This window comes from Ictidomys tridecemlineatus, chromosome 2 (genome assembly GCF_052094955.1).
Source record: "Ictidomys tridecemlineatus isolate mIctTri1 chromosome 2, mIctTri1.hap1, whole genome shotgun sequence".
Lineage (NCBI taxonomy): Eukaryota > Metazoa > Chordata > Mammalia > Rodentia > Sciuridae > Ictidomys > Ictidomys tridecemlineatus.
The window spans coordinates 157082575-157091668 of NC_135478.1; the positions used below are offsets into that span (position 1 = coordinate 157082575).

Here is a 9094-nt window from a genome sequence, read left to right on the forward strand (position 1 = left end):
ATAAAGGATTATTTCCCATTTTTTAAGAGAGAGAGAGAGAGAGAGAGAGAGAGAGAATTTTTTAATATTTTTTTTTTTTTTTTAGTTTTCGGCGGACACAACATCTTTGTTTATATGTGGTGCTGAGGATCGAACACGGGCCACACGCATGCCAGGCAAGCACACTACCGCTTGAGCCACATCCCCAGCCCCCATTTTAAACCATCCTTTTATTATAAGACTGTACATGATAAATGATTCATTTTTATAACAAAATATTATTATTATTATTATTATAATACCTGGGGTGCTTAAACACTAAATCACATCCCCAGTCCCTTTTTTTTTTTTTTTTTTGAGACAGGGCCTCACTAATTTGCTTAGTGCCTTGCTAAATTGCTGAAATTGGCTTTAAACTTGTGATCCTCATGCTTTAGTCTCCCAAACTGCTGGGATTATAGGTGTGTGCCACTGTGCCAAGCTCTTTATTCATTATCAAGGGAATCTCATTGTTATTACTAACAACTAATACATAATGAGTGCCTATACTGTGCCTGACAATATGTTAAGCATATTGTGTGTATCACTTCATCTAAGATTATAGTTTTGTGAGAAGCTTTCTTTTTTTGTTTTAAATGACATCACCGTGCTTTATTGATGTAAAACCAAATGTTCTACAAGGTTGTTCCATACATCCACAATACTGTTCTTTTTCCTTCTAGAGGATGCATTTAACATGCCAACTCTCTTTCACAAAAATACATTGTTACATTTGTGTTGAACAGCCCCACACAGGATTATTATGTTGGGGATAACACACATACTTCTAACACTCAAAGCTGCTCTCAGGTGCTACAACTAAATGAGATTGCCTTTACAGTTAGGGGAGCAACTACTGAAATCATGTACAAATGGAGAGAACTGTACTCCCTGCATAACAAGAGGATATTTTGGAGACAGTTGATAAAAACTACACATCCTTTTTATTGTGAAGTCATAAAGAAGTATCAAAATTAAAAGCAAAAATTACAGGGAAAGACTTAACAAAACTATTAGAGTGTCAAAGGACGTGAAAATGGGACTAGACGCAGGGCAATATGAATCAATGAACACTGGAAGGACAAAGATAGGGAGAACAGTGAGCATACACTGAAGATACCAGGGGAGAGGATCTGGTGACACTTTGATCATAGACAAGCACCTAGGTAAAGAAATATTGGGATAAGATTTCTAAGCCCCACTATGTGCTGAAGAGTCATCCTCGCCATTGCCACTGTCTCTGTCATCCTCTCCTTCCTCTGCCTCTTTTCCCATCATCCTTGATCAACTGCAGCTGGTCATCCCCCATCTTCATTTTCATTATCATCCAGTAGGTCCCCCTCCTCAGCAGAGTCATCTGCACCCCCATCTGCACCCGCCTCAGACTCCATCTTCATATTAGTTTCCTCTTTCTTCAGGGAGTTGCTGCTCTGCTTCTCTTCCGATTTATCATTCTTCATCTCTACTGCTTGTTTGCTCTGCTCCTTTTCAACTTTTTCCAGGCTTTCCAGAAGAGAATCCATTTTTTGTTTTATTTGGTTCATCATCTCCTTTCAACTTTCCAGACTTGGAAGAAGATCCCCGCTGTCCTCTCTTAGAATTGAAGCCACTTTTGCCCCTTCAGGTGGTGTTTCCTGATGCACGCTGGCGTTTACAGGGCACTACCCGCCCTAGCAATGGGAGGAGGAGGAGGAACACATGCGAGGTAACTGTACATTCTGTCAAAATAATCACATTGAAAGTCATAGTGCAAGTCATAGTCCAGTTCTGCTACTGGCCCGTACATCTCCGCTGCAGATCCTATCACACCTGCTTTTCCTCTGTCCACTTTTGGCTCTGCAGCCAGATTAATATCTAAAATCTGGCCAGAAATCCTTCGGCCGTTCTCTCCTGCTACAGCAGCCCAGGCGTTTTCTCATTAACATAGTGGATGAAGGCAAAGCCCTTATGGAGAGAGCAACCCACAGTTTTGCCATCCTTGGAGAAGATTGCTTCCACATCGACGTCCTGACCTACATACAGTGTTGACATTCCCAGTGAATACACAGGAGTTCACGGAGCGTGGATCTGTCTTGTTGGTAACGTTGCTAATCATCGTGTTTGATAAGGTTTCTTACAAAAGTGAAAGAATGTAGCTGAAGGTCAAAATAGATAGATAGATAGATAGATAGATAGATAGATAGATAGATAGATAGATAGATAGATAGATAGATCTCACAGGAATGGGGATGGGGAGAAGAGATTCGTTCTGAATCTCCTACTCCCAGATTCTATGTGAAGAAGTCGACCACTGCTGCTCAAGGTCAGCAAGGTGGCTGACATCGCTCAGCCTTCCTCTCTTCACAAAATGAGAAGCTAACTTTTATAAGCTAATGCCTGAGATGCATTGTATAACTAACTGGTTATTTCAATAACTATTGTGACAGCAGCCCTTTGGAAGGTCAATTCTCTTTCTTTCTTTTTTTTTTTTTTTTTGTAATGGGGAATGAACTCAGGAACCCTTAACCACTGAGCCACATCCCCAGCTCTTTTATATACTTTATTTAGAGACAGGGTCTCTCTGAGTTGCTTAGGGCCTTGCTAAATTGCTGAGGTTGGCTTTTAAATAGGGATCCTCCTGCTTTAGCCTTCCAAACTGCTGGGATTTCAGATGTGTGCCACTGTGTCTGATGTCAATTAACTTTCAAATAAAGACTATATTTTTAAAAGGAAACTTGGAGGATATTTGTGGAAAATTAATAATTGTGGCAAAACCACAGATAAAAATGAGCAGACAAGTTTGTCTCAGTGTAATAGGTGGTGGTGGGAATGTGGGGATGCGGCTCAATGGTAGAACACTTGCCCAGCAGGTTCAAGGTCCTGTGTTCTATTGCCACTGCCAAACAATCAATGTATTTAGTAGGGAAAGACTGATCTGAATAGAACATAAGATTACAGATTTCTATATTAACACCTATGTTCTATATTATCAGTTATAAGAAATAGCAATATGTCTTTGCAAAATACATGTTAGTTTCATTCTGTTTTTATTCTTCAAATACTAGTTGGAAAAGTTAAGTAACAATATGTTTAAGAACCTCCAAACCTGGGTGCAGGGCACATGCCTATAATCTCAGCAATTTGGGATGCTGAGGAAGGAGAATTCCAAGTTCCAAGTTTGGCCAGTCTTAGCAAATTAGTGAGACCGTAAGTAACTTAGTAAGACTCCATCTCAAAATAAAAAATAAAAAGGGTTGGAGAAGTGTTGCAGTTATTAAGTGCCCCTGGGTTCAATCTGTGGTATCAATCAATCAATCAATCAATCAATAATAAAATGAGCTGAAGGTGTAGTTCAGTGTAAAGTGCCCCTGGGTTCAATACCCAGTACTATGATACCATGAGAGAGAGAGAGAGAGAGAGAGAGAGAGAGAGAGAGAGAGAGAGAGAGAGAACCAAAACCATACGAAATAAGGCGTCCATCAGTGTTGAGTTTAAATTTTACCTTTAAGTCTCTACTTAAGGGGAAAAAAGAAAAAAAAAGCTAAGATAATACCTTGATTTTTTTTTTTTTTTGTGACACTAGGGATTGGACCCAGGGCCTTGTGCACATAAGGCAAGTACTCTACAAGATAATATCTTTAAATATATTTGAGTATCATCACATACTTCAAAGAGTTTGCCTAAACATATAGAGATGGTAAATTCCAGGGATAATTTTCATTCTTTTTATTAAAACAATGATACATTTGCAAAAAAAAAAAAAAAAAAAACCTTTAGAATTTGTATTTGAAAGCTATGCATTTTCTTTAAGGATACTAGAGCATGAACAGAAGTATCCATGCCTGGGAGTCAGAATTCATAACTCGTTATCTGTAAAAATGTAACTCAGCTTTGCATGTTGGTTTACCAGCTGTAAAGTCAGATTAATAATGGATTTAATCTGCAGAGTTGTTTATAAGATAAAAATAAATTTAATTTTTTTGCCCTAGAGAATTAAATATAATTAATGAGATGACAGTTGTATTTGCCTATGCACATTTATAGAAAGTTTGTGTATTTATTTGATGGCTGTATATTTAATTTGGAAATTTTAAATTAGATCTGAGTGGCAAGAGTCCCAATGCTGAAGCATTCTTAGTTTTCTTTTTTTGGTACCAAGGATTAAATCCATGAGTGCTTAACCACTGGACTACATCCCCAGAATTCCCACCCATTCTTTATTTTATTTTATTTTTTTTTTTAACTTTGAGACAGTGCCTTCTTAAGTTGCTGAGGGCCTTGCTAAGTTGCTGAGACTGTCCTCAAATTTGAGATTTTCCTGCTTCTGCCTCCCAGTCTCTGGAATTACAGGCATGTGCCACTACATCTGGCTTTCTGAAACATTATTGAATTGAATATTAAAGTGCACATTTAAAAGTATTTGCCATATTTATCTGTCTCTAAAAGTAATTTGTGATCAGTTTTAGGATTTTCACAAATTTGGTATTTTGTCATAATTATCTCAAATGTTTAAATAGAAATTTAAATGTAAACTTGACTTTAGCAACCAACAGAGCTTTCTGTGCCCATCACTCAACTTTGAATTTCATGTGGGATACATAGTTTCTTTCTTTTTTTTTTTTTCAGACACGTTTGTCTTTTTATTTTGTTCATTCTCACTCAACTGTATGTTCTATGACAGTCTGATAGAGATGTTACTTGATATTATTTAATACCTACTGAGGTCAGGCAATCCAAGGTCATCATTATGCTAAAATTAAAGTTACTTATGGAAGTTCATAGACACTTCTAGAATTGGTTTTACCTCCTACATGGGAACATAATCAAGAATCCCAGAACAGGTTTACTGATATGACTCAACTCTTCCCATTCATCAACCCCTGTTCACCAGTGGTACAGAAAGAGGGTTCTTTAACAAAGCATTACACATAACACCTCTACTAAACTAAACAAAAATTTTTTTTGTAGTTAAATGCAGAAAGTCTTTTTTCCCCCAACCCTTAATTGTTTTTTTTTAATATTTGTTTTTTAGTTGTAGTTGGACACAATACACTTATTTTATTTATTTATTTTTATGTGGTGCTGAGGATCAAACCCAGGGTCTCGAATATGCTAGGCGAGCGCTCTACTGCTGAGCCACAACCCCAGCCCCAATTGGTTTTTTAGTCAGCTCAGGTAGTTATAACAAAATACCATAGACTGAGTGGCTCAAACAACAAATATTGATTTCTCACAGTTCTAGAAATTGGGAAGATATGGATGCCAGCATGATTGGGTTTTTGGTGAGGGCCCTCTTCTTGGCTTGCAAAGGCAGCCTTCTTCTTGTGTGCTCACATAGTGAGAGAGCAAGCTCTCTGGTGTTTCTTTCTATGAAGACACTAACCTCATGGTGGAGGCTCTTCTCATGACCTCATATAAATTTAATTACCTCTTAAAGGCCCCACTTCCAATACTCTCACAGTGATAGTTAGGGATTTCAAAATATAAATTTTGGAGAGACAGAAACATTCAGTTCATCATATTTGGCTAGGGCTACTGTGATCAAGTACCACAAACAGGGTGACTTACAAAGCAGAAACTTATTGTGCCACATTTATGGGGGCTGAAAGTCTGACATCAAGGTTTCAGTAGGGCTGGTTCCTGCTGAAGGCTGAAGGAGAGACTATTCCATGCCACTCCCCAGCCTGTGCTGCCTTGCTGGCCACCTTTGGTGTCCCTAGGATTCTGCTGCTGTATCACCCCAAGCTCTCCCCTCAACATCACCTGTTGTTCTCCCTCTGTGCATGTCTAGGTCCACATTGTCCCTTTTTATGAGGACGCTAGTCATATTGAATTAGGAGCCCACTCTATTCCATTACCACCTCATCTTAAATAATTACATCCGTAATGACTGTTCCCAAACTCACATTCTAAGATACTGGGGGTTAAGACATCAACTTATGAATTTGTAGAGGACATAATTCAACTCATAACACCCAGTTACACTTCATATCTGTGAAAAAAAATCGATGAGGATATAAAACATATTATTTAGCTCTCAAGTGTTTATAGATTATATTATTTTTTACAATATTATGAAATATTTGACATTATGAAATATTTAATATAGTATGTGGTCTATATCATGTTCTGTGAGAAGTATTATTAATATTGAAACAAAATTCTAGGGCCCGAGAATGTAGCTCAGTGATAAAGCATTTGCCTGCCATGTGCAAGGCCCTGGATTTGATCCACAGCAGCAGGAGCAGGAGCAGCAATGACAACGTTTTTTTTGAACATTGTGTAAGAAACATTCATTTACAAAAAACAAAGTGAGTGCTATGTGTGTTCTTTGAGAATATTGCCAGATAAAATTAGCAATTTTCTCAGTGTTCTGGTATGATGCTTCCAGGTTTAAAATGGTTTCTAAAGTAGCTGTGAAAAAGCATTTAATTTTATATAAAGCAGTTTTCAATACAAAGCCTTAATTAAAAGTCACTACTTAATTATTTATGTACCACTCAGGGTTATCAGAGGATTTAGAAAGAACTAGCAAGCAACCTTTTACATATCTGGACCCACTGACACATAATAACTCAGTAAATTCAAAATCCTATCATGATTTTACTTTTTTGAGTTTGTATCATTAGCCTTAGGGAAGGCTGTGGCCAGCATGGTCTTTGATAAGACCAAAAGTCAAGAGATGGGGGGAAGTATTTTGGAATACTCATTTGAAAGTCTAAAGAAATTTAAAGCTGTCCCCCAGCACCTGACAATGACCATTCTATTTTCTACTGCTATAGATTTGATTTCTATATACACCTGCTATAAATGAAATCATACTTTTGACTTTTTGTGACTGGGTAATTTCACTTAGCATAGTGTTTCCTAGGTTCATCCATGATGTTGCGTGGGTGGCAACATGTGTCATATTTGTTAATCCATTTATTCATGGATGTTTGGTTGGCTGCTACTCCTGGAATATTATGAATTATGCTGCTCTGAACACGGGTATATAAGTCTTAAAAGTTTTAAAAAACTGCTTTCAATTATTTTGGATATATGCCCAGAAGTGGAATTGCTAGTATTTTTAGTTTTTTGAGGAATCATCATGTTTTCCTTGGCTGTGGAAAACATCACACAAACATCATACAAATATCACACAAAGTTTCTAATTTCTCTAGATCAGTGCCAGTACTTGTTGTTTTCTAGTTTTTTTTTGTTGTTGTTGTTGTTGTTTTGAAAGTAGCCGTCCTTTTGAATGTGAGGCAGTATCTCATTGTGATTTTTATTTCCCTAATGAATAGTGACTGAAAATGTTTTTTTTAAATTATTTTAGTTGTCAATAGACCTTTATTTTTAAAATTTATTTATATGTGGTGCTGAGAATCGAACCTAGCACCTCACACATGCTAGGCAAGGCCTCTACCACTGAGCCACAACCTCAGCCATGAGTATTTTTTTTAATACACTTGTTTAAATAGTAATTTGGGGTGTGTGGTTTTGGAAGGTGCTAGAGATTGAACCCATACTAAGTGCGTACTCTACTACTCTGCTCAGATTTTGTGTGTGTGTGGGGGGGACAACTGGGGATTGAATTTAGGGGCACTTTACCACTGAATAATACTGCCAGTCCCTTTTACTTTTTATTTTGAAACAGGGTTGCATTAAGTTGCTGAGGCTGGTCTAGAATTTGTGATTCTCCTGCTTCAACTTCCAGAGCTGCTGGGATCACAGGTGTGCACCACTGTACTCAGCTTAAAATATAATTTCAAGTGTATTTTTTTTTTAATGTATAGTTTTGAATGATTATAAGAATAGTTTAGGTCTGGTATTGTGGCTCAATGGCAAGGCACTGGGTTTGATTCTCAGCACCACATATAAATAAAGGTCCATCAAAAACTAAAAAAATATTTAAAATAAAAATATTCAAAAAATTTTTTTTCTTTTAATTAGAAAAAATTTTGAATGTGTGTGAAAAAAGGGATGCCAGGACACCTGGATATATACATGCAGGACACAACCACATGCTACTGAAAGGTGTTGATAAAAGAATCAGAAGACTCATAAAAACATTGCGCTGCTGAGAAAGCATTTTATGTTTGTGTTTTATTCACAAAATAAAACACTGTTTTTTTCCTTAAACAATGAATTGTTCTCCTCCTCCTCCTCCTCCTCCTTCTTCTTCGGCTGAGTGACTTAAGAAAGAATCCATGAATTCAGGATCTGTAATGATCACAAGGCTGGTGAGGAAATCCAACCTCCTAGGTAAACACGGTTTACAACTATAAGGAAACAAATGCAATTCTCTAAAACAAATATTGCTTTCCATAAAACAAAATGTCTTTATGGCCAACAGTACTTAAGAGTTTAACTAATACAAGCATGTTAAGTGTAAATATAAAAAACATACAAAAATTGACAAATCAGGAGGAAACTCTTTTTCCCTTTTTGTAATCAGACTAAGATTTAACTTTAGGCCAATAGAGAACATAAATAAAGGCTAGATATTTAGCTTTCTCCAATCTCTCTCTCTCTCTCTCTCTCTCTCTCTCTCAATACTAGGAACTGAACCCAATCATGCTTTAACCACTGAGCTGTATCCCCAGCCCATTTTATTTTTTATATTGAGACAGAGTGTCACTAAGTTCCTGAGGCTGCCTTTGAACTTGCCTTCTCCCAGCTCAGCCTCTGGAGCCATTTCATTTAGGTGAGCATCTGTGAGGCTCAGGCTGCTCAGGTCCTTGGCTACTGCCCTGGAAGGTAGCTGAGCCTCTGGTGAGTTGCCTGAGCTGCCTTGTAGGGTGGGCTCTCTTCTGTGTGTGACTGCCCAAGATATAGTTTGGAAGGATCATTCAACATAACGAAAATATAATTTTTTTTTTTTTTATACTGGGGATGGAACTCAGCGGCACTCAACCACTGAACCACATCCCCAGCCCTATTTTGCATTTTATTTAGAGACAGGTTCTCCCTGAGTTGCTTAGCATCTCACTTTTTGCTGAGACTGGCTTTGAACTTTCAGTCCTCCTGTTTCAGCCTCCTGCGCCACTGGGATTTACAGATGTGCGTCATCATCCTTGGCTAGCATTTATTTTAAAGATGACAGTTTAGAGGA

General features: G+C 37.6%; 1 pseudogene; it reads right to left on the reverse strand.

The window, feature by feature from the left end:
- Positions 1-1209: 1209 nt before the first annotated feature.
- LOC101958780 (heterogeneous nuclear ribonucleoproteins C1/C2 pseudogene) lies at positions 1210-2113 on the reverse strand (annotated as a pseudogene).
- Between the last annotated feature and the right edge of the window lie 6981 nt (positions 2114-9094).